The sequence below is a fragment of the Andrena cerasifolii genome, chromosome 11 (genome assembly GCF_050908995.1).
Source record: "Andrena cerasifolii isolate SP2316 chromosome 11, iyAndCera1_principal, whole genome shotgun sequence".
NCBI classification, from domain to species: Eukaryota; Metazoa; Arthropoda; class Insecta; order Hymenoptera; family Andrenidae; genus Andrena; species Andrena cerasifolii.
In genome coordinates, this window is record NC_135128.1 from 2805770 (window position 1) to 2833424 (window position 27655).

Below are 27655 nucleotides of genomic sequence, written 5' to 3' on the forward strand. Positions count from 1 at the left end.
GGAAAATAATTCCTTAAGAATTTGATATACAGTGTTCGTATTAACGTTTATTATTTGTAAAGACGTTTATTTCTTTTGTTAAATTATATACCAGGTGAGCCAGTTAGAAGTTAAAAGTGTGTACCTGAACGTCTTTGACATGTTTGAACTTACAGGAAAGTGACAGCGATGGAAGTTGCTTAAAAGGAAGAACATATTGAAAACGAATTTCTTTTTTCAATCTGGCATAAATTTGTAGAGTATTAAAAAATATTATACAAGTACTTTTTTATTTTTAGTATTAAACTGTGTAAAAAGATGAAACGTTACTCGAAAGTTCTCCGACTGAAACTGTCCCCCTAATTATATTTTTCTTATTGAAACTGACAATGAGTAACTTTTATCTGAAACGTTTTTCGATTCAACAAATACTTTACAATAAGTTAGAGAGTACTGTTTTGCTACGGAATATAGCTTCCTACCGTATATTAGCAAAAATACAAAAATACAAATATTTTTAATACCCTAAAAATTTATGCCACTTTGAATGACAAAAAAATACATTCAGGATTTTTCTTGCTAGATTGAGACAGGAATATAACAAAAGAAACGTCATTTTCCTTAAGCATATTTTTTCGAGCCTTTAAGCTTGTCAGCCTTCTTTTTATCGAAACCATATATTTTCTTAATCTTTAAGTTAAGGAGTTAAAGATAAATATATATAAATTAATTTATCGATGTAATAATTATTGTATTTTACGTTATGAATATGGAGGTAACTATACAATATTATCGGTATATATTTAAACCAAATTATTAAAAAGTCAATAATTGCCAACTAATGTGTGAAACAAAAACATTTGCTCATTGAAAAACCTATGTACGTTTATATCGCACATACATTAATTTCGGCTTTAAATATCCCCAAAAAATAACTATATCTAGTGATGGGACTGATACCAATACTATTGATGATATTCAATCAATTCGATATCAAAGTACTCAATAGGAAATATCGATACGCATCGAAATTTTAGGTAGTTGGTATCAATTATCGATACCGATTCTTCTTCAACCGATACCATATCAATACTATACCGAATCAAAATCGGTTTGACACTTTCCGAAATTATCGATATTCATTTGATACGTTACGAAATTATTGATACTCGTTTGATACCTTACGAAATTATCGATACTTGTTTTATACTGTACGAAATTATCGTTATTTATTTGATAATTCTGTGATCAGATGGCAAACCTGTTATGATATCTATTTGATATCTACTTGAAAAAAAATATATAAATATATATATATATATATATTATATATATATATATATATATATATATATATATATACTCCTACTTATTAATAAAAATTCAATTATATATGTAGTTCATGATATTGATTCCTACTCCTACTTAATTGTTATATTATCAAATCATGATTGGTAATAAATAATATTTTGGTGAAGTACTAAATTGCAAATCGCAACCGATACTTTCGTACAAGCATGAAGCAGATATTATATACATATTTTCAAGTAGATATCAAATAGATATCGACATTTTCCGGTAGGTATCAAATAGATCTCGATATTTACGTGTAGGTATCAAGCAGGTATCGATATTCTCGTATAGGTATCAAATAGGTATCGAGATTTTTGTGTAGGTATCAAACAAGTATCGATACATTCGCATATGCAAGTATCAAAGAAGCATCGACTCCTTTTGATACCTTTAACTTAGATATGTATCAATACCACATTGAAATTTGTAGAACGGTATCGATATGTATCGATACGGTATCAATCCCATTACTAACTATATCAGAACGCATTTCTCATGTTCAACTTGCACCAAAACAAGCTACCTTTCCTCTTCTAAAAGTATTGAATATTGGAGCCAATTCTAAGCAACAAAATAAATCAATGACGTCGCTAAAACCATTTATATTTTCACTACCGTAATAATAAGTCAGCGCAGTTTTCCCAAGAATTTCCCATCTCAATAATCTACGTCCATTCCATTGAACTTATCTCCGCTTCCATAAAATATAACGTCACGATTGCAGCGTCGAGTAGTAAATTTATTCTTCACTACGGACGACCGGGGAAACATTTCTCCCTATTCGCGCGGGATGATACGTTTTGCTTCGACGAAACGGCACGACCTACTTGAAGAGCAACGTAACTTCGCCAGACCATTTCGGAATTCGTAAGTAGGCAAAAACATGCCCCAGCACACTGAAAAAAGTTGTGCTTTTATATATATATATATATATATATATATATATTTTTTTTTCTTTCGCATAAACGCCGAAACTCTCAAAGGGGCGGCTGAAACGAAATTTTCTTCTCGTCTCCATTCGAGGGGAAGGTTGGATTGCAAGGTAAAAGCATGCTTACTTCCAGTTGAGCAGTCAAGCCGGCGTTTCTGCAACACACAGATGCCACGGCTAAGTTAAAACCCGTAGGAAGAGCGCCACGAAAATGTTCGCCGGAGATTACGCACAGCGAAATTACTTTCAAAGTGGCACGCTTATTACGCGAATTACTTCTATGATGAGCTTCTAATGAGAACATGTAAAACTTTTTAAATCGACCAAATTAAATGGGAGCACTTTACACCGAGCGCGGAATAATTTGCCATCAAGTGTCGCGGGCATTCAGTTTCAATGTATAGACAATAATGTGAATAAAAAGTTTTATAATAATTGTAATATTCACCTCGCATTTGCGCGCAGCTTGGTTGACGTTCTTGGTCTGCATTATCTGGAATATGAGGAGAACATGTTTCTTATTTCGTTAAAAAAAATTCTTAATAATAAATAAAAATTCTTAAAAATAAATAGAAATTTTCTATTAAGTTGCCACAATTTAATGAGCCATAAAAAATGCCACAGGCTGTGTCCTCGAATTATTTGAGAAGCGAGTAGGTACGTAATATATCCTTGTGTATTCTAGGAGCGATCTATTCTCCGTGTCATTTAAGAAGGAACCCGCCGACCGACGAGTTTAGACCGATTCTGCGCAGGTTGACGCTCATTGGTGCCGGGAGAAGCCGCTATTGGCTGTACCCCCACCAACGCTTTTCCGGAGCCAATGAGCTCATTCTACATGCGCGAAACGGGTTCCTTCTTAAGGGGTTACACCACCCTGAAAGTTTTGAAAACACGATTTTTTTTTCTTTTCATTTTCTTATTACGCGAAGTTTTAAGAATAATTTAAGTCATTGTAGACGCAAAAATTCCCCAAAATAGCCGAGTTATAGGCTTTCAACGAGGCACGGATGTCGATATTCCGCAGCAGGTAGGGACCATTCTACTTTTCTTCTTTTGCGTTTTTCTCGAAACTACATTTTCAAAGATGACCTATCAAATATCTCCTAAACTATTTGTTCGATTGAGTTCAAACTTGGCACGCATATTCTTAATGGTATTATCTACGATGTAGCATATCAGTTTTTCCATCCTATACCCCATTCGTATACAATTAATGGTTTAAATTCGTTTTTCATGTGAAAAACGTATAATTTTTTTTCACTTTGCGCTCATTTGTGCAATAAATTTTTTTTCTCAAATCCCTATGCTACATCGTAGGTATTTTATTAAGGAACCCGAAAATCATCGGGTGTTTGATTTCAGACGAACATGTTCGTTATAATTTGTTAGGTTAGTCACGCGTGTAACGGCGGACAAGCTTCGCGGGAGAACAAATAACTCGGTCATTTTTTAATATTTTTGTACAGTATTTATACAATATATGCACTAATACATGCTCTACCCATAAGAAGAAAATAAATAATTTTCAACCTCATAGTTTCGGTAAAAAAAATTCGTCTAGTTTAGTGCTATTTCGAGCGCCTCAGGGTGGCGTAACCCCTTAAATGACTGGAAGTATAGGACTTACCGAAAAATTGATAAGATAACTGGGATCTATATACATTGCCGTTCATAAGTATTAGGACATCTGCTGTATTTGCAACAGATGGAATACTTTTAATTGCTTCTAATCTGAAATACTAAATAAAGTAAAATTTGTTTGTTCTTCAATGAATTTTCAACTTTTCTCACAATTATTCCGCACAGAGTAGGTGTCCTAATACTTATGAACGGCAGTATGCATTAGATACTCAAATTAAATCAAATCGATTGAGTTTTCAGCATCTAGGTACATACATTAAAAAATGGTAATAAACATCTGAATATTCCCAAGTATTTAAGGGGGGCGGCCTACCTAGAACGGTCAAAACAACATGCTTCTTTGAGATTTTTTTCTAGAAAAACCGATCAACTTTTGTTATTAAACATTAGTCTATTGGAAAGAGTATCTACCTACATCTTACGGATGTTTCAGAATTTTTTGTGGTGAAAAGTATTGAAAGGTTTGTGAGTTATAGGTTATAGGCGATGCCCGAGCAGCCCGAGACGTCCTTTTTTTTAGGCTCTTTGCGGTAAAAACCGTAGCTCAGTGCAGGATCATCTAAAATTGAAAATTCGATTTTTTTTAGATAATATATGAAATTATCTAGGCGCTATCGATTTCGATTTTGGAAAAGTTATTTTGGGACAAAATTGCGGCTGTGCAAAGCTGATGCACCAATATTTGGCAAAAAATCACTCGTTTTTCGAGTGTAAAAAAAATCTAGGCGAAAAAGAATGAAAAGCTCCCGATAGCGCTTAGATTTTTAACCCTAAAATAAGCCTGCAAAGCCTAGAGTAAATCGGTGAATTAATTTCTGAGTTATGTGTGTCACCGGCTTAAAGTTTTGGGTCTGAGCGCTACACCGATGAACACCTACCTACTTACACGCGTATAACTTTGTCAATTTTGGTCGGATTAACTTGAGACTTTCAGGGAATATTTTCAAGATGTTGTACTTCAAGAAAATATAAAAATCGAAAAATTAATTATTCGAAAATTTCTAGGTAGGCCTCCTCCATTATAAAGTTAAATCCTGTTTGTTCTTTATTAACCCTCGGTTGTCACACTGGGTCAATTTCACCCTGCCAATATTCAATCAGTTGTTATTTAAAAACTATTTGTTAAATTAAGCCTAAAAAATTCTGAGATAAAGTTTGAACATTGTAGAATATATGCCCATCGTTCAAAGTTGGCATTTAAAGTGTCATCATGCTTAAAAAAAAGTTTGAAGCAATAAGAGTTCCGGCAAAAAGTTTTTTGCTTAAAAAATTGCAGGGTCAATTTGACCCAGTGTGACAACCAAGGGTTAATGTGCTACTGTGAAATTTTTCATTTACTGGTTTGTAACAAAACCATGACCTTAAAATGATCCATAACGTAAAAATCATGAATATTTTGTATATTCAACGACGACTGTAATACCAGTGAATTATATATGTTTAAAATATATAGGTCAAATTATACAGCCATCGACACGGGAACGATCCTATGGAAAAATCGGTGAGCGCTCGGCGGACGGTCCGTGCTATATTTTTGTGTATTGTTATGTAACACAATACCCTACGCGTTGCGAGCATAACATTTGGCAGAGTTGCGCGCGGGTATGACACGGAGAGGTGTTCGTCGAAATGGCTGTAAATATAAAGTGACCTTAACAGTCCATTCTACTTTGCCGGTTGAAAAAGATGCCAATTTTCATGAAATTTTTTTAAGAGAACTAATGTACGGATTTTAGTGTTTTTTTTTGTTAAATGTTTATTACTCCTTGCTGTATAGAATCATATTTTCATGTTTCCAAAATATAATTACAAATAACCAGCGTCCGTATCCGTGATGGAAAACACCGGTTCTCGTTAGATCACCAAAGTTAAGCATCACGGGGCGGTGTACTAGGGAAAGATGGGAGACCACCTTTTTCTCCCGGTGCGCTGCTGCTGCTGGGACCCGAAGGAGAGAGGAGGGGGAAAAAAATGGGACTATAGTTCGTTGGGAAATATAAGCAAAAATTAGCTGGAAACGCCATCCTGCTTAAAACACAGGAAAACAATAAAACATAACAAACAACATAATTACAATATGTGAATTTAAGTCGCAATGTTTGCGCCTCAGTGAGAACACTGCAGAAGTTCGCCTTGCCGTCAAAGTGGTCCTAAAATTATAAAAATAGAATAATTGTGCCCTATAAGGGTGTGCGCATAAAGTGGATTAGAATCGTCCAGGTATCAAAAATAGTTTTTGTTCCATCCACAAAAAAACATGGAAAATTAAGCAAAAAATTCGGAACTTTTTCTTTACAAGGCCGCTTTTTTGTAACAACTGTTGATAAGTGAATAATTCTAGTCCACATTATGCGCACAGCCTTAGAAAATATAATCATTCTATTTTTATCATTTTAGAACCACCTTGACGGCAAGGCGAACTTCCGCAGTGTTCTCACTGAGACGCAAACATTGCCACTTAAATTCACATATTTGTAATTATGATGTTTGTTATGTTTTATTGTTTCCCTGTGTTTTAAGCAGGATGGCGTTTCCAGCTAATTTTTGCTTATATTGCCCAACGAACTATAGTCCCATTTTTCCCTCCTCTCTCCTTCAGGTCCCAGCAGCAGCAGCAGCGCACCGGGAGAAAAAGTTGGTCTCCCATCTTTCCCCAGTACACCGCCCCGTGATGCTTAACTTCGGTGATCTAACGAGAACCGGTGTTTTCCATCACGGCTACGGCCGCTGGTTATTCGTAATTATATTTTGGAAACTTGAAAATACGATTCTGTACAGCAAGGAGTTATAAACATTTAACAAAAAAAAAAAAACATTAAATTCCGGACATTAGTTCTCGTAAAAAAAATTCATGAAAATAGGCATCTTTTTCCACCGACAAAGTAGAATGTACCCTTAAATCCTTATCCTTATCCTTACTATAGTATATAAAACTGAAAAGCTGTCTGTCTGTTTGTCCTTTTTTCACGTCTAAACGGCTGAACGGATTCCACTGAAATTTTGAATATACATTAAATACGCCCTAGGTTAGGTTATAGGCTACTTATAAATATGCCATCTAAAATAATAAATATTGATAATAATAATTCCCGGGTGGAAGCGGGTAGAGCGGGTAAGCTAGTCGTTCGTAAAAGCCGACCTCGTATGCCTGTAGACCATCGCTAAAAACAACTTCATTTTTTCACACTGTTAATCCCTATCAGTTTTTCAAGCTTCCCCCTGTTTGCAGTAAAAAATTTTTATTGTTCGAAACGTAAATTTTGCTTTATGACTGCCAGGAGAATAATCCCACGAGTTTATGATGAATCGTAAGCTATTTCAGGAAAGTTTGGAATATTGATGGGAAAAGTACCGACTGTGTACCTGGCGAATAGAAACTTTATTCATTAGGTATTCGCTATCCAAATAAAATGTTGCCCGCCTCCGTTGTTTTCCTCGGTTTCTCCTATTCGTGCCGCTTCGGTGACAACAATCGTCCCCGAAGTACTGTCCTTGCACCTGTGCTGATAGTTTCCATCAATGAACGTTGCAGATTCGTGAATTGCACGGGCAGTCGGTGGGTCTCACGAGTAAACAAGGCTGCCGATTCGAAATCGGTAGATACTCTCTTAAGGTTCCGTGACCCGAAGCTATTATGCGCTCTGGCATTTTCTCACGAGATACTCCGCTCTAATTATATGTCTAGGTTGCTTCTGTAACCTACAGTTTCATTGCTAAATACGCCCGTCTCGACGAGGTCCAGGGAAACAGTCTAATCTTTACGTCGTGCCCGATACTTGCAATTACATCTTCAGACTGCCGTTTCCTGCCGCCAGGATACCTTTAGGGATGTCGTGCTCGCACACGAACTTCCCACTACATCGGCAACGCAGCACAAGAACTTCTTAACACTTTGACGATTGTAGGTTTCGGGAGGGGGGACCCCTAAACTAGTTTCTCGGTCCGAAACTTCGGTAACTGGCATTTTATGAATATTAAAACTTTATCACTGTATACTTTTGCCAGTGATATGGAACTTATTTCACTTATTCGCATCAATATTACGATACTGTGCAATTTTCAACATATTTGTTTATGGTTCAGTTTGGGGTTTATACAAAAACCGACCTTTGAAAAAATCGGTTTTCGAATTCCACTAATCCCCAAAAAAACAGTTTTAGAATTTTCACAAAAAATTTGGACTTATTATACAAAATTTTAGTTTCCTTAATATTTAGGGAATTAGAAAAATATAACAAAATAATATATACTCTATCTATACAAAACCAAGTAAATAAAAAAAATAAATTAAATAAATCAGTGCAAATCTCTACAATTTTTTAGTTCATTTAATATTTATGGATTCATAAAAATATAATGCAATAAAATAGACTGCATACAAAACCAAATGAAGAAACAGTAAAATAACTAAAATCAGCACAAAATATAAATCTTTTACAGCGGTACCAAGATATAAATTTTTATTCCATTTAGTATTTTTCTTCAGAAAATATGAACTCATGATGATTAGTTTTACAGCGAATTGTTACCTACTGCTATATGCTCATGTCCGTAGCGATTTTAAGTCAATATGTTAAAGTTTTTTATTAAATAATTAATTCATTTCTGCATATTAATTCTAGTATATAAAACCGGTTTCTTAAATTTAAAACCCGGCTTTCGAATTTTACAAATTTATAAATAGAAACCGATTTTTAAACCCGGTTTTTAAAAGCCGAAAAACCCTAGTTCAGTTTAAGGGGTTAGGCCACCTTGAACGGAGCAAAATTGCAGTCATTTTCGGCATTTTTTTTAGGAAGATAATGAAATAAACAGAAAATTTAATATGAAGCCTGTTATTGTTCAACTCTCGCCGGAAAAAATCGTATTTTTCTTTCCTACAAAATGGCGACGGTAGAGCCGTGATACGCAAGATCTTGAGGAGCGACGTTTTCCACGGTCTTCAATCTCACGGCTATACCGTTTGACCTAGAACAAAAAACCAAAAAGTTTTATTTTCTACATGACTAAACCTAGAGAAGTACGTAGCGGTTTTGCGATATTTTGAATATATTCTTTGCAATGGACACTTTTATACAAAAAATGCACTTTTTCTCCCCACGGTCACCATTTCGAGACAAATTAATGTTTATCGATTTCCATAAATACTTCTCTAGTTTTAGACATACAGAAAATAAAACTTTTTGGTTTTTTATTCTAGGTCAAACGGTATAGCCGTGAGATTGAACACCGTGGAAAACTTAGCTCCTCAAGATTTTGCGCGTCACGGCTCTACCGCCGCCATTTTGTATGAAAAAAATACGATTTTTTCCGGCGAGAGTTGTACAATAACAGGCTTCACATTCAATTTTCTGTTTATTTCATTATCTTCCTAAAAAAATACCGAATGTGACTGCAATTTTGCTCCGTCCAAGGTGACCTAACCTCTTAATTTTTTTTTCTTTTTAATTGTTTATTGAAGGACATAACAAGAAAAAATATATATATATCTAGTACAATCTTTGGTATCAAAAACATAAAAAAAACTACCATTGCATCACTTGGTCAGCTAATTGCTCAGCGCCTCCGAGTCTCTTAGCCTATCAGTCTCTGTTACTTGACTATCCATCGCAACTTCAAGTAGGATTAAAATATAACAATACGTTAAAGAAAACTCTTCGTACTACCGCAACGAACGTAGGAACGCGGGGAGAAAAAAAGTCCCTAAAAACCCCTGTAACAGTCTGTGAGTCGGTAACTTACAACTAAATAAAATTTACAAACTAACTTAATATCTAACTATGTACAATGGAGTCACTCGGAGGGGGACTCGTCCAAACGCCTGCCAACTAATCAGGTTCATCCAAATGCCTACTGTCGCGGTCCAACCACCAGTACTTTTTAAAATCCAATCCGTGGAAATCGGCGAAGTCTCTCTCTGATATCTTTGTAGAGAATTTGAATTTCTCTGCATCGAATGTGGAATCCTCCGGGCCAAACGCAATGCGTTTATTCGCCTTATTTCGGCACCAATGGTAGATTAACGGCACATTAAATGCATCCTGGAGTAACCCCTTCTTGTCGCAGTACGTAAAGGCCTGTGGTGGCAGGTAACCGGCATGGATCAGTCTGGCCGCCCATGCATCGTCCAGCCTATCTAGATCCCTTGTGATATCGTTATCAACTGTGGGTAGCTTGCTATAGTAGTCCCCGCATAGTTTTAGAGTAAATCAATCGATGCGAGGGATCTCCGCCCAATCATACAGCGTCTTGTTGCTGACATAATGCTGCCAGTCCGACTCCCCTGATCTGTATAGGCCCAGACCATAGACATATATAGACAGAGCGTAAGCTGAGGGGGTATAAGATTCGCGGTAAGGGGAGCGATACAGGCAAATCGGGTAACGCAGTGGTTATGTATACCGAATGCTTCCGAAGCTAACCCGACGTCGGGCCGACGCACAGTGGGCCGGATTCACTTATGTTGCGCCATTTGGGTCTTTTTTTAACACATCGGAATGACATTGATACCAAAAAATAGGGAAAAAATATTCCTTTCTAATGATGTATAATATAATATTTTTGACATTTATTTATTTATTTATTTATTTTTCATTTTTTTAAACAAAATTTTGAAGAAAAAAAATTTGAAAAATATTCATTTGGTACTTTATTTAATGCCCTTTTCAGTGATTATAGGAAATGTTGGGGAAACTTTTCGTTTTCAAGTTATAAGGAAAAGTCGAAAAATAAAGGAATGCGGTCAAATATCGTTTTGTTTAAATTGAAGGCGAATCCTTTGCGCTGAACATCGTCTTCTATTAGTAATTAATGTAAACAATTTATTAAAAAATAATTCTGAAAACAGTCAGTAAAATTGCGACATTTCTTAAAATTGACAAGGAATATCTTTCAAGTCCCAACGAGTCCCGTCTTTTTACAAGGTGGAATCTTTTCAGTGCACCTTCCTCTATACAATCACGCAAGAATCACTTCCACCTACGTCCGGTTTCGAGAAATATTTCGGTTTGAACTCATCAGCGTCGCGTCCCACAATGGACCGGATTTAAAATTTGCTGCCTTTTGGGTCTTTTTCTTAAGATATCGGAATGAAATTTACGCCAAAAATAGGGAAAAAATATTCCTTTCTAATGATGTGTAATTTAATATTTTTTACATTTATTTATTTATTAATTTTTTATTTGAACGTTGATAACTTTAAACATTAATAATTTGAGCAGTGGGGCGAGGGGAGAAATTGATCGTTGCGTGATAGAGGAGAGTGTACTGAAACTATTGCAATTGTTCCGAAAGTGGAACTTTTTGGCGTTTGGAAGATATTCCTAATCAAATTTGAAAAATGTCGCTATTTTCGTTACTGCATATAAAAATATTTTTTAATGCATTGTTTATATTAGTTACTAATAACAGAAGATATTTATCGCAAAGGCCTGGTCTTTAATTTAAACAAACCGATTTGTTGCTACTTTCCTTTATTATTCGAATTTTCCTTATAACTTGGAAACGAAAAGCTTCCCAAACATTTTGCTTAAACCACTGTAAAAGGCATTAAATACGGTACCAAACAAACAGAATTAAATTTTTTTATCACAAATAAGTTAAAAAAAATTAATAAATGAATAAATGTAAAAAATATTAAATTATACATCATTAGAAAGGAATAATTTTTTCCTATTTTTTAGCGTAAATTTCATTCCTATATCTTAAAGAAAAGACCCAAAAGGCGGCAAATGTTAAATCCGGCCCACTGTGCGACGTGCCTGTATCTGACTTCTGCCTTTCCCCCTCCAAGCCTACCGTTCCCCTCGCCTATAGTCCCAGCTTCTGCTCCGTCTATATATGTCTATGGCCCAGACAAGCTCTTAGACACCTCCGTTCTACCTAACCTCTTAACTACCGAGTTACAATGGCTCATAGGGGAATATCTGTGTACAGGATGTTTCGAAATGGTTGGTTCAATCGAAGGGGTAGAGATTCTATGTAAAAAATGGGTAGAAAATGTGGAATACAATGTATTCATAGGAGCCTTCATTGTTGAGAATGTCGATTTTGATAACTCGTCTGGTTTTATTGAATATGATACAACTGCGAATGAAATGAATCGAATGAAGCGAACGAAGTGAAAATTGTACAATAACTTTTTTTCCGAACGAGGCTTTGTTCTCGAGAAAATTAATTTGAAGGTGGAACAGATTTTTAGCCAATGGCACACGTACTAAAATAATTTTCCAAGCTCGACTTTCGTCAAAACGAAGCCACATGTGAAAACAAATTATCCTACAAATACTTCAATTTATTTCTGTAGAAGCATTTCACTCTCCCCTCGTGAACAAATTTTATTTCCCATTTTCTTATTTTTCCACGTAGAACTGCTATCCATTCAACTGTATTACGCTGTATGAATTCATGTAATACGATATGTACACTACCCTCTAAAAGCTTGTGTACGCTCATGTATTCTTAAATTTAGCACTCACAGTATAATATTAATAATTTCATTTTGCATACTATTGTATAAAGCTTACTTAAAGCCAGTGCTGTTTATTATGAAATGTTCTGTTTATCAAAATATCTACCTCCCTTTTATTCCTATTTTATATAGGGTAGTGTTGACTCTCCCGTTACCACTTCACGTAACATTTGCTTCTATTCTTTATCAAAGGATAAATAAAAAAATCATAGAATCATAAGGGAACATATGTAACTATCGCGACACAAAATGCTATTACCTGCAGGCAAATATAATTCAAATACTCCTGTGGTACAAAAATTGTTAAAAAAAAAATATATGTAAAGATTAAAGTATGGTGAAATATGACGCTCTAATTTTTTTATTTAAATGCAAACATTGTGTTATACAGCTCTCTACGCATGCTAAGCGTGCGTTCGATTCGGCGGTGTTTAAAAAAAAATATGCGTCGTAATTCCTCTCGAACACCCCGCGGCTATGGAAAAGGCACAAACACGTGATCGCGCGGGATACGAAGTGGTTACATGTTCGATAATCGGCCGAATTGGTAGAACCCCGTCTTGTTCCTGACAGGATATTCCCCATCAGTTTCAGTCTGGACCGATTGACGTCCTTCTGCGTGGCAAAAAAATTCTGACGTTCGTCCGTAAGGCTTTCGCCTCGATAATTTCGATCGAGCTCTTCCCCAATTCTCCCGTCACCCTAAATGGCTCGGAAGACGTGGATTTAAATCCGGTAATTGACAACCAGTCGTCTCCGACGCCGACAATTAGCATTTTAAATTCTCCTCTATCCGCGATTATTCGAGGATCATCGATAATACCACACTCGGTTTTTAACGGGATTCCCCGATGCAGGCGGGACAATGATGAGTACAATTCTGCGCGGGGATTGCAAACCGGTAAATCGGTAAATCGGTTTGAAGCTTTTTTTCACTGATAACGTAGTAGATATCGACGGAATTATGCGCTGCATATATGCGGTATTATTTCTCGCGATCTACCGGCAAATATTGAGAAATACGTAATTTACCGGTAAATCGATTTACCGGTAAATATCGAGAAATACGTAATTTACCGGTAAATCGATTTACCGGTAAATATCGAGAAATACGTAATTTACCGGTAAATCGATTTACCGGTAAATATCGAGAAATACGTAATTTACCGGTAAATCGATTCACCGGTAAATATCGAGAAATACGTAATTTACCGGTAAATCGATTTACCGGTAAATATCGAGAAATACGTAATTTACCGGTAAATCGATTTAGCGGTAAATATCGAGAAATACGTAATTTACCGGTAAATCGATTTACCGGTAAATATCGAGAAATACGTAATTTACCGGTAAATATCGAGAAATACGTAATTTACCGGTAAATATCGAGAAATACGTAATTTACCGGTAAATATCAAGAAATACGTAATTTACCGGTAAATATCAAGAAACACGTAATTTACCGGTAAATATCGAGAAATACGTAATTTACCGGTAAATATCGAGAAATACGTAATTTACCGGTAAATATCGAGAAATACGTAATTTACCGGTAAATATCGAGAAATAAGTAATTTACCGGTAAATCGATTTACCGGTAAATATCGAGAAATACGTAATTTACCGGTAAATATAGAGAAATACGTAATTTACTGGTAAATATCGAGAAATACGTAATTTACCGGTAAACATCGAGAAATACGTAATTTACCGGTAAATATCGAGAAATACGTAATTTACCGGTAAATATAGAGAAATACGTAATTTACTGGTAAATATCGAGAAATACGTAATTTACCGGTAAACATCGAGAAATACGTAATTTACCGGTAAATATCGAGAAGTACGTAATTTACCGATAAATATCGAGAAATACGTAATTTATCAAATTACCGGTAAAATTTTGGCGATTTACCGGTAAAAATTGGATGTATAGCAATGTAGCGCATATATATAGCGTATGATTCCGTCGACATCTACTACGTTATCAGTGAAAAAAACTTCAAACCGATTTACCGATTTACCGGTTTGCAATCCCTAATTCTGCGGACGACGAAGTTTCGGTTACGTCGTTATTAGACTGCGGAAGTTTATGCAAATTCATATTTGCGGTGGCTTATTCAGGATTTAATCTTGGGGGTGCCAAGTTGAAGGGATACTAATACTTTTAATGCAAATTCAATAAAATTCAGTAGGTGATTATAAAAATTTATTTAAAAAATAAAATCCAGCTTTCTTTTCTTAGTGTCTCTTTAATTATATTTTTTTTTTTTTGCATATTTTTAGCATATAGAGAAGGTGCTTACGAATTAGTAATTTAATTTAATTTTTAGGCAATTAACGGGATTATTCAATCATTTGACTCCGGCGATGCTACTTCAGCTGCATCGGTAGGAGACGTTCTAAAAGACAAGACGCTCATTTCGGAATTAACATGTGAAGACCACAGGGGAAAGACGTGGTAAGTCCACTTTTATTCATTTTCTTATTTCGATGCCAGCTGGTGACTAACAGGGGGTACTTTAATAAGGTATAGTTGAAAAGAGGAACAACCTTCCACGTCGGAAGACATAAGCCTTTTAAGGGTGGTTTGGACCTATCTTCAAAATCGTACTAAGTTGATGAAAATTTGTGAGATTGTTCTTTCTAATCTTCCTGATGTGCTCCAAAATTTTTAAACGAATTCATTAAATGATTGCTGAGCTATAACGATTTTAATTGGCACTGATTTTACACGTACTCTTATGGAAAGGGACGAACTTGACAGATAAAACAGCTGAAAAAATGTTGAAGAAATGGTACCAGTGTTTTCAATTTTCTTGTACATGTAGTATATGGGTAGATGAAAATATCTGTCAAGTTTCAATTGTTTTCACTACACCGTTTTAAAGAAATAAATTATAACTTGAGAAAATTTTGATTTCAGGGCATTTTCACTGGCAAAAGTTTAGCAAATAATGCTTGAGAAAGCTTCTGTAAAGTGAAAAATACTACTGTCGTTCGAGTCCCTTACATTTAGATTTACTATGCGTAACACGAAGATATTCAAGTACTTCATGTTTCATATACTTTTGTCTAATATTGTACGTCTGATACATCCTTAAAAACAGGTGTACAGGGAAGTAACATGGCAACTCCAAGTGAAACAGAGGAATAATTTAATAGGGCCACGAAAAACTCAATACTAAATATTTGAGCTATTTAGAAAGATTTGAATCAATTTAAAGTGCCAATGTTTTCCCTCTATGGTCTTCATACATAAAAGATCACTTTGGAAATTTACCATTTATTGAACATCTAGAAGAATTTTGCTAACTTTGACGTCCTGTATTTTTTAAACTAATTAGAAACTTCTAACTTTACGTAGTAACCAATTAGAAACTTCTAACTTCACGTAGTAACCAATTAGAAACTTCTAATTTCACGTAGATTATACATATCATTTTTCAATTTCATCAAAATCCCAGAGTAACAAGTGACTCGGTGTGCAAGTAGAGTAGTTCATCCGTAACACAACCCTATTTTTTGTTGGTGCCATAATGCAATTTTTAGGAGTGAAATCACCCCTTGAAAAAATGCAGATTTTTCTTTTCCGTTGAATATCTCGAGAACGGTGAGAGATATCGAAAAGAAGTTTAAACAAAAGTTGCATCCTTCTTTTATATCTATAAAACAGCGTAAAAATAATTTTCGAAAAAATCTATATTTTTCAAGTTACCCCCATCAACCCTTAAAATTAATTTCTTGTATTTTGTAAATATACGCTGAAACACCTCTGCCTTGCTTAAATAATTGAAAGCTGTCTGAACTTTACATAAAAAATAATTTAAGTATGACTTTAAGAAACCATGTTATTAATGGAAACTGCCAAAATGGACTTCAAATTCGGTAATAGAGGTTTTATATGTTTGCAAAAAAAATGTAACACATAAAGTATTTATATGAATGAAAAGAGATTATCCAGAGGTATTTCAGCGTATATTTACAAAATACAAAAACTTAATTTTAAAGGTTGGTGGTGGGGGTAACTTGATAAATATAGATTTTTCCCGAAATTATTTGTACGCTGTTTTATAGATATAAAAGAAGGATGCAACTTTTGTTTAAACTTCTTTTCGATATCTCTGACCGTTCTCAAGATATTCCACGGAAAAGAAAAATCTGCATTTTTTTCAAGGGGTGATTTCACCCCTACTAATTACATTTCGGCACCAACAAAAAATAGGGTTGTTTTACGGATGAACTACTCTACAAGCACACCGAGTTACATCATTTTCTGAATTTCCGGGTTGCCGAACAGCCCTTTTAAGATATGAGACATTGAGAGCATCAACAGACTAACCCACATTTTTTCGAAATTGAGTTAGTAGCAGTAATGTATTCCAATGGGCTCTGTTAATCATATAAAATAGGGAAGAGAAATTTTTTTCAATGTGAGTTAGTCCGTTGTTGCTCTTAATCCTCATATTATGTATTATTGATTGATATACACATAGTACAGGGTGGGCCAAACAAAGTTTACAAGCAGTTTTCTTGGAGACCACTGCAAATATCGACTGCAATTTTTTTACATTAAATGGAACGGTAAGACTAACCAGTGTATGAGAAATTTATCTGGGGGTGGGGGCACGGTTTTTTTTTAATGAAAGGGCGTTTTAATTTTTCTTATTTGGACAGCTCTTATCAAACTTATTAACATTTACTTGAAACATTTTTTCATTATATATCATTTTCGAATCTGGCAGTGAGATATATATATCTCTGCCATACTTTTGCAATTACGCACCATTCACTACACTATAAATTCAAACAAGAACTGAACAATCCAACAGTTTTATTATAACAATTGTATTTATTGATAAAGACGGTGCATTCAAAACAGAAGTCCAAGGAAAGAATGGCAGAGAAACGCAATTGGTTTGCAGTTGGAAATTGGGCAGAAGGCAGGAAGAAGGAGGGGCTGTATGCCGCACCATCGAATTATGTATACGGCGGATTCAAAGGTATCGTGCAGCAACCGGAAACCACCGTGTATTGAGAAATAAAACGAAAAGAGGGGGGAAATGGAGTGAGGATCCTTAGCAGCGGTGAACACCGAGAAACAGATACAAAGTACTCCGCGCCGCGAAGATAATTAAAGAACATCCCGCTGAGGTCAAGGAGCGCCATCAACTAAAAACAAAAGAGATAAGCGAGAAAGGAGCGCCGAGACGGCACATAATTTAAGTACTTCGAGAATTGAAAGTACAGTAAATAGAATACAGTGGAATCTCGATCGTCCGAATGTTGTTTAATCGATTATTTAATTATACGAACATCTTTTAACCGTATGATGATTTCAACTTATTGTTAGCTTGACTTTTGAGATGATTTGAGGGGGGAGCCTGGTGTAGCGGATCGAAGAAATCGATTTTTTTTGTGCATAAATCAATAGTTGAACATCACGACAATATGTTCCCAAAGCCGCAAAACGAAATTCGAAAAATTAAAGCGGATATAGCCGATTTTGCTACGGAGCGCCAGGCTACCACAAAACTTTAAATGCGTTTTTCTCAAAACGACAGTTTTACACTTTGCGGGCAATGTAACTAAAAAAATATTCAACCAATCGACTTGGCCTTGTGCACGGATATTTGTGAACATTTTCTTCATAGTACTAAGTTATTAGTATAATGATATTGTTTAAATAAATAACTTTTTTTTAGACATTTAAGGCAAAATTTCGTTGGAAACAGTGAACTTTTTATTCAAGAGGCCGCCATTTGTTCATTTTGCATCTTTTAAGTTTCAAATTTCTTCATTCTGTGCGTACACTCATAAACTAAAAGAAAATTGTTCGATTTTTGGTTTCAGATGAAACCAAAAGACGCTACGTTGCCCGCAGTGCAATAATTGCGTCGCCAACGGACTGGGCATAACTTTGTTATTTGCGGCTCTTTTTTAATAATTTTTTTTTGTTATATACGTTAACCTGTTAATACAATATCCTGAAAGTTTCAGAAAGATCTATCAAATACTTTCTTTAAAAAAAAAAAACCGAAAAATGCCTCGATTTTCATTTAGTTACACCAGGCTCCCCCCTTAAGAACACTCCCGACCTAAACTTTTACTTAAAAAGTAGACTTATGAATAAAGAAAGGAATGTGTATTTTTGTGGATTATAAGGATAAATAGGTGACGATAATCTTCTCACTACAAAAATAGCAGCATGCATAATAAATCTAGGTGATTATTCTATTTAACACATATTTTATGCAGAAGGTAGAAAGTTTTTCTGTAACTCCTCCCAAAAGTAATAAGATTAATTTGAAAATTTGCTACTACTGGAGATAGATACATTTACTCAAGTAAAATCCATTAATCGTAGCTAAAACAATAGAAAATAGGGTAAGTGTGGGTATTGCTGCGGACTTTTAGGGGGTTATGCCTAGTCAGGCGGTCGAAAAGAGGCGAATATTTGTGAATTTTTTTTTAAGAAGCGAAAGCGTATATTTTTACAGAACCTTTTGCGCTTAAAAGAGCAACATTTAAAGAACATTTGGTAATTTTTTCGTAGAAAAATATTTAAGTTTATAATAAAATAACATGCGACATCCAAGAAGCATTTTTAAAAATTTGGTTTTGCGGTGAGCATTGCGATTCGGAACCAGATTATCTAAAATCAAAAAACAAAAAAGATTTCGTTAGTATATTAATGTATCCTCAGGTTGACGGAAAGAATTTTCCGAAATATTAAGTTAAAACAACGTGGCAGCTATTTAAAGTTGAAATCCTGATTTTTTCGCGTAATTTTTGCAGGAAAAATCAGGATTTCAACACTCGTTTTTGAAGGTGATATTTGGAAATTAATTCTGGACAACCTATTACACCTACAGGGCAGGGGTTTTGCACACATATTTGGTAGTGTTTGAACTATCAACACAAATTTTTGGAATGCATTATATTGAAATTTGTACAAGTTACGCGCCGAAACGCAGGTCATGTCATCAAAAACCGGCCCCATCGGGCGCGCGAATTGCGGCCGTCCTAGTCATCTGAAACGAAAGTACCAAAGTTTTTTTTAATCTATATGAGTGTAGTTATCGCCCGAACTAGATGTAACCAAGTCCAGACATTGTTACCGAAATCGCAGCTGTTTAAAAATTTATACTTGATTTTTTCGACTTTTCTTGAGCTAAAACAAGGTGTGGGGGTGGTTGTATTAAAACTATTGATATAATTCTAGTTCGGGCTATAGGTACACATTCACTTTGAATGTGTGTGAAATTTTAGCTCAATCGGTCCAGTAGTTTTTGAGAAAAATGTGCGCCCGATTTAAAAAAATTGTTTCGAGAAAAACGCGTTTAAAGTTTTTCATGCAGTTACGACCTATACGACTGAAGTTACGGTAGATAATAAATAATTTCTGTAACTTATCCCTAATCTGGTATACCAGGACCGTAGAGAAAACCTTCCTGCTGGCAGTCATAGCCTCTTTGGGGTCGAGAGAACGCCTGCCGACCACGCTGTGGACATAAGCCCCTATAACTCTGGGAGTTTTTCGAATTTCACCTTAATATTTTAGAAACATATTTTCGAAACCTTAAAATATTAGAAAATCAAACAAAAAAAATCAAATTTTTGGGTAGAATACTCCCTTAAACGATATTCTCATCAGCGCATTTGTGGCTATAGCTGGAACTAGGATCTTTTGTTTATCGGTAAAAATGACGGAATAGAAACGCTTTCGTCAAACTCTTGCGATTTTTACCACTTTGTTACCGTTCCTATTCCGTCATTTTTAACGATAAACAAAGAATCTTAGTTTCAGGTATAGCCCCAAATGTGCTGATGAAAATAACGCTTACTTTTCCAATTTCAACGACACGTGACTTCAAAACAATCCACATTTTTTACTTCAGAAAAATGTTAAATTATAGCCTGAACATGAAATAATGAAATGCAAAAAACGCCATTTGGAAATATTTCTTCGTTCACTCAGAAAAAATATATAATTGCCCTGAAAAACAGCGTCCCAAACTAGAAAGCAAGACGTCTTGAATGCCTATGATGGACATTTTCGAGACGTCTTTAAGACGTCTGTGTGCTATCTAAGCTAAAAAAAACTCTTATGATGTGAAAGTATACTTCACGAGGTTAGCCAAATAGGAATCAACCAGTACAATATTGGATTGGTCCAAAGGCTATGTTTTTTTCGATACAGCATTTCGGTTGCAATATGACAATGCGGTTTGCTTCAGTTTCCTACACACAAATAAAATTTAAAACATATGATTTCGGCGCACAGTTTCGGTCAATTAAAAGAATAAAAGCTAATTTGCAAATATAAGAACTATCATCTAACTAAGAACTATTCAAACTTTCCTTGATAAAGGTCTAAATATTGACCGAAACGTCGGAAGATGATACTTCTTATATTTGCAAATTAGCTTTTATTCTCTTAATTGACCGAAACTGTGCGCCGAAATCATATGTTTTAAATTTTTTAAAAAAATTTTACGATCGAAATTCCAACTTCATTACACAAATAAAATTCTGAAAATTAATTCCAAAGGCAATAAAAAAAATTCTGTCAAAATGTGAAAAGTTTTGATTTTACATAGGTATAGTAAACCTAGTCTCTTAATTTCCTGAAAAAATACAAGGAAGCTTTTTTAGCCAACCCAATAATTCAGTTTATATGTAGAATACACAATACTTTAGCCTGTACATAATTGTTTGCGTTTCTCTGATTTTCTAGAACATTGTTGCACTTCATATATTAACAATACTTCTTAATATTTTGCATATTATAGAACTCATATGAAAGTGCGCTATAGAACGTCAACCAAAAACACGTGAAATCAACGAATATTAATAGGGCAATAATCGCAATAGAAATGTCGATATGTGCGTTAAATTTAGTTGTCTCGTAATAGTCAGATTGGTTTCATGTTTGAAATTCCTAGATTGAATAGTAATTGCGGTGCGCCGACGTTTGCCAGATGAAATTATATGGACATAACTATTATTCCAGCAAGTCATATTGATCTGTGTGATACATTTGTCAGTAAATTCAGGCCATTGTATGAGTGTCCTGATGTTTCATTTCGCATGCGTCAATTGCCTATTTCGTTGTAATAAATAAATTTAATGTCCCAGTACTTTGAGTGTTATAATTATTACTAACAATAGATTCGTCTTGTATGAGTACGGAACTATTTCACCAGACGTCCAATTATTAATAGGTGTAAAATATGTATAAATATATTTCCAAGTGAGGAAAGTTTTAATTGGGAAAATTAAAATAACGAACTCCTAAGGAATAGTGATTCCAGACACTTTGCCCTAGGTTTTAAGAAAAATAACTGCGCGGAAATTTTACAAGAAGTTGATTAGTTCCTTCCTTAAGCTACTCCTTCATTTCTTAAATATTTCACTATCGTTATTTCAAATACTGCGTGTTTTATACAAAATGGAGATTTTACTGATAAATGTCATTGTTATAATTATAAATAACTTTATTGCTTCAATACACACTCTTTTGATGCAATGTACAGCGTGTCACTGAATTGGTGGTAAAAATTAAAAATAAATTGGAAATGCGGAATAAAATTCTTCCATACAAGGCCTTGTTTATAAGAAAATCGATTTCGAAGACTCGGGTACGCATGCATCTGACTAATAATTAATAAAATGCAGTAACGAATAGAACTGCAGATAAAATGAATTTTTACACACAAATAAGTCGAAGTTGTAAAATAATAATTTTCTCTTGAAGCTTTGTTTTCGAGCAAATTATTTTCAAAAGTCTGCTGAGCATGTGTATTATATTTTTGATGAATGAAATTCGGTTGCATCTTCGAAACATTATTTTGGAAAAAGTCTCGTTTGGAAGAAAGTGAATCTACAATTTCGAAGTATTTTTGCATAGGTATTCAATTTATCTGCAACTATATTATATTTACTGCTTCATTCTGCCAAACTTCACAATTAGGTAATCAAATATACTCAAAATCGATTTTCCAAAATTTTGTTCCTCCTTTTTCATTTCTTCTCATACAAAAAATCACTGCCGTCCGGGTTGTATTAATAATTCGATGACACCTGACATATGTAAAAGCATATATAAGTTTGTTTAAGAGTAATTACTCTTATATAAATTTATATGAAAAATCTTTTTTGTAACGGAAAATTTTTGAGATTCCTAATGTCAAGGACCCAGTTCCTGATCAGAACCCAGTTCCTGATCAGTTTAGGAAAATAAAGCAAATAATAAGCTTATTGTGATAAAAATTTATTCTAACAAATTACTAAATAATAATGAAGTATTTTGAAATTTATACGAAAAATTTGATAGCTCATAGTAAAACGTGTGAAGGTGATCAGAAACAGCTCCCTTTGCATTTTTCACTTTAAAAGTTAAATTATCAAATAATTTGTATTATGTGTGCACTTTTTTAATACCAAATTAAAGATAAAACATAGATTTACTGAAATAACAAAAAATCTTTTCATTTTGGTTAAGTTTTCCCTTTGCACGTTTTAAAACCCGCGGTAGTTGCTCTTAAGTGATCAGGAACTGGGTCTTTGGCGGTATAGCAGTGTATGAATGATTTTAATGATTTATGAGTTGCTGATATTGCAGTTACCTTCGTTAAGGATACTAAACGGATAATGATACAGCAATATACACATGTATTATAACACATATGCATGTGTATCCAGAGTAATATCTCTAAACTCTCGCGTGCAGTTAGCTAATAGTGCAACTATGCCCTGTTGTAATGTCTACTAATTAATGTTTAACGTTGTACCCATTTCGAAGTTTACTTACCGATAGAGGCAACGCCAAAGCGACATGTTTGACATTTTTTGAATGTTGAAAATACCGATTTCTTTTTTTGCAATAAGGATTTGTTTCTCCTTGAATGATAACGTTTTGTTTTCTCCACTTTTAAATAGGAAAAATATTAAAAAAGATTCCAGTATTCTGTGAGATTTTGGCAAAATTCTGATATGAGGATGACCAATAAATGAACTTAAATGTAATAAGCGATTAATTCTTAAGAAATCGTAACATCATTTTCATATTTTTCACTGCTTCTTTTGTATTTACTTACATTACCCAGATAGCCCACAGACGTCTTAAAGACGTCTCTAGACGCTTTTTTACGTCGTTTGTCACGAAAAGGTACGTCTTTAAGACATCTTTTAAACGGCTTGTAGACGTCTGTAAGACGTCTTATAGACATCTTTAAGTAGTCGTGAAGACGTCTTCAAGACGTCCATTTCAGACTTTCACGACACCTCAAAGATGTCTTCGTAAGGACTTGATTAGGTCTACTGCAGCTCTTTAAAGAGATATTAGAGATATTAAGCGTGAGATTTGATTCGTGTTTATTATAATTAATATATCTTTTCATGAAATTCAGTATTTTGAAAAAAGAAGCCCCGTCGAGTAGCTTGCTCTTGTTCTCATTTGAGAAAGTCTATTTTCATACTGATCAATATTTTCGTTTCTTCATAAAAAATAAAAACGTCTTGCAAAAGCGAATAATCGAGATATTTTTTGGCAGATTCAAGTTCAAGTCGAAAATATAAACTTCCTTCGTCAAAAAACCCCGGTACTCGAGAACGACGGCATATGATCTGCCAGGCTCTCTTATAGGCATGACTGCTGTATCCCACCAGCGAGAAGCGCTCGGCCTGGTCGCCGCCTGGCGGTCGCGTACTATTCATCGCGAGCCGGCTTAGTCATGACTTGTTTATGTACATATGCGTCTTTAAGACATCTCAACACAGACGTTTGAAAGACGTCTTGGCACAGACGTCTTAAAGACGACTTAAAGACATCTCAACACAGACGTTTAAAAGACGTCTTGGCACAGACATCTTAAACACGACTTAAAGACGTCTGTAGACAGACGTCTTAGAAGTGCCTTGGCACAGACGTCTCAAAGACGTCTTAACTCAGTCGTCTAAAAGACGTCCTGGCAAAGACGTCTCAGAGACGTCTTAAACGCGTCTTAGGACAGACGTCTCAGAAACGCCTAGGCACAGACGTCTCAAAGGCGTCTTACCGCAGTCTTCTAAAAGACGTATTGGCGCAGACATCTTAAACACGACTTAAAGACGTCTGTAGACAGACGTCTCAGAAGTGCCTTGGCGCAGACGTCTCAAAGACGTCTTAACTCAGTCATCTAAAAGACGCCTGGCACAGACGTCTGAGAAACGCCTTGGCACAGACGTCTCAAAGACGTCTTAACTCAGTCATCTAAAAGACGCCTGGCACAGACGTCTGAGAAACGCCTTGGCACAGATGTCTCAAAGACGTCTTAACTCAGTCGTCTAAAAGACGTCCTGGCAAAGACGTCTCAGAGACGTCTTAAACGCATCTTAGGACAGACGTCTCAGAAACGCCTAGGCACAGACGTCTCAAAGACGTCTTACCCGCAGTCTTCTAAAAGACGTATTGGCGCAGACATCTCGAAGACGACTTAAAGACGCCTCAGACAAACATTGTAGAAAAATCTTGACAACGACGTCTTAAAGACGTCTTAAAAAAGTCGTAAAACAGACGTCTTGGCACAGATGTCTTAAAGACCCCTAAGACAGACATCTTAGAAACGTCTCGACACCGACGTCTTAAAGACGTCTTAATAAGGTCGTCAGATGTTCAGACCAAAAACAGACGTAAAGTGAACGTTTTTAAGACCTGGGTAAACTGCCAATGGATTGTAAACATTCTATGCACTAAAATATATTATACTCACACTATTTAACGTGCAGAAAATATATATTTTATTATGATTATAATATTACTGTTGTTGTTTTTTACCCATAGATTTCAGTTCAATATTACACAATGCACAAGTAACTAAAATATAATCGAAATTGACGAATGAACATACCTCGAAAATAAAAATGAAATTTTTTCCATTAATTTCAGCAGTTTCATTCATTTATTTATCTGATATTCTTTATTGATATCCCGCTGGAAATACTATAGTTTAACTGGAATATTTTTATTTAACTTGAAAAATAGGTCTTGATTCAATGAAACAATAGACAAAAGTGACGTGGTTTTATAAATATAAAAGAGCTTGATCAGCGAGTAGAGCAGTTTAATAAGATGCTAGATTCGTGATTAGAGGGCCTGAAGATATTGTTTGATTAAATTCCCGCTAGATCTTTTGGTCGATCGAGTGAAACAGAGAGTTAGCTGGATATTGCATTGACATTGTGAGAAAAATAACAGGCTTCCAGCACTTTTGTTGGCGCTTACCTGGCCAGAAAGAGGGTCGTTGTTTTCAATCTACGTCCACATCACCGATACCCTTTGTAGTCTTTAAAATTCATAACTTCACTGTTCACACTACCGATCGCACGTTTTAATGGTAACTTTAGTACATTAAATTAAAAACTTCCCGTTAGCAATTACCATTCGAATTTTAATCTGAAATATTGGAATTATTACATACCATTATTTTACGTTTGACAGTTATCACGTTATTATGGAATTTTGTTCCAATTCCTCGCAAAATACAGGATAATCCAGAAATCAGAATAATTACTTAAAGATTTATAAAATCATTATTTTTATTAATTTTTTAATAGTTAGTAATCGAATTGTTGAGTCCTAGTCCGATACAGAAATAATTTTTCAATTTATCTTCTTTCACTTACAATTAATAATTTCTTTATTTTACTTAATTATTTCAGCACTGCAACAGTATTATTATCTCTACACTACTAACAAACATTCCTCGCACCATTCTTAAATCTTCAACTACCCTTCCACGCCTGTCTTCCCCACCACGTTATTAAATTACATCGAGCTCGATAATTCCTACACACAGCTTCCTAAAAAACCACAATTCTGTCACTCCATTTTAATCAACTACCGCCAATTTGTCAAGTGTCAAATCGTTAACCTACACGTTCCGCTACGAATTCCTTTCAATCAATCCTTGTTCTTCCCCGGCCGATTAGCGAGGATTAAAGTCGAGGAATTCGATAAAACGGAACAAGGGAGTGACGGTTGTCTGGAACGTTAACCGCGGTAACAAACGGCGAACAAATTTTTGTTGCACCCCTCGTCCCTTCCCAAGAGCACCTGCGCGCATCGCGATTTATCGTGTCGATTGATCTATTCGAGGGGATCAGGAGTCATAATGTGTCTGCGAGCACGCGTCGCGCTGGACTGGCTAAGAAACAGATCGTAAGAACGGAACTTCACCTCACGGCTTTCGGTTGAATTAACACCAGGCCCTGTGATTGGTAGGTTACTCACAAGGTGAGGATCTTTCGGCCTTTCGAAAAGACACTTGTCCTGGAGCCTCCTTCGAAACGTAAACACAGCTGCTCGGCTTATTGCTGTCACTATTACTGCTATCACTGTGTTAATCAAAGGGTTTGATACGCGAAAGCTATTATGTTAATTATTTTTTATAGCAGTGGTGTGTATATTTACTACCATTGATATTCGAATATCATAATATTTTGACAATTGTTGCAATAAGTAATAAATTATTTCACTATTTTTTCTTCTACAATTATTTCTTTCGTACAATTTGAAATTATTTAACTATTAAGTTAATTATCTTATTTACAATATTTTTATCAAAATATATAGATAAGTATTAGGTAGATAAATAATTTTTGTACAGTCGAACCTCGATAACTCCAGAATCTCTATAAGACGAAAATTTTCGTCATCCCCATCGGCTTCGCTGTAAACACCTCTACAACTCGAAAACTCGATAAGTCGAAATTATATAATTCGAAGATTCTTTCCCTCCCCTTGAGATTCGAGTTATCGAGGTTCGACTATATTTCCATAACCACGCTAAATATGCTTCTCTGGGAACTTGTATAATTTGGAACAAAATGCTGAAAAATTTTATTTATTGCTACCCGAAATACAGGTGACGTATGTTGAGAAATTTCACAATTTTTAATACCGTAACAGGCAATACTAGTTGTAAATAAATTACACTTTTCTAATAATGGAAATTTGACTCTTAAAATGTTGCACACAATAATAATAATTTTTGTTGTCGACGTAACGATATATGTACCACAAGCTCCCATTATTATGGATTGCAGAAAATATTTCCTGATGTCACAAGCAGAAGAAATTTAAAATTTGTCATATCAAGTGTCATTGGCTGTCGTGGTCAGGGCCGTTCCTGGCGGGGGTGCAGAAGGTGCCCCCGCACCTGGGCGACCAAACTTAAGGGCGGCCGCAGGCCGTTTACTATATATAAAGTTTTGACTAATAAGAATAATAATCG

At 35.1% G+C, this 27655-nt stretch overlaps 1 long non-coding RNA gene across 1 annotated transcript; it reads right to left on the reverse strand.

Moving 5' to 3' along the window:
* Window positions 1–1957: 1957 nt before the first annotated feature.
* On the reverse strand, window positions 1958–26538 carry LOC143374605 (uncharacterized). Its single transcript, XR_013086705.1, has 4 exons — window positions 26132–26538; window positions 25645–25815; window positions 2712–2756; window positions 1958–2418 (listed from the first exon to the last, which is right to left on the reverse strand). It is a non-coding gene; the product is annotated as an uncharacterized LOC143374605 (long non-coding RNA).
* Between the last annotated feature and the right edge of the window lie 1117 nt (window positions 26539–27655).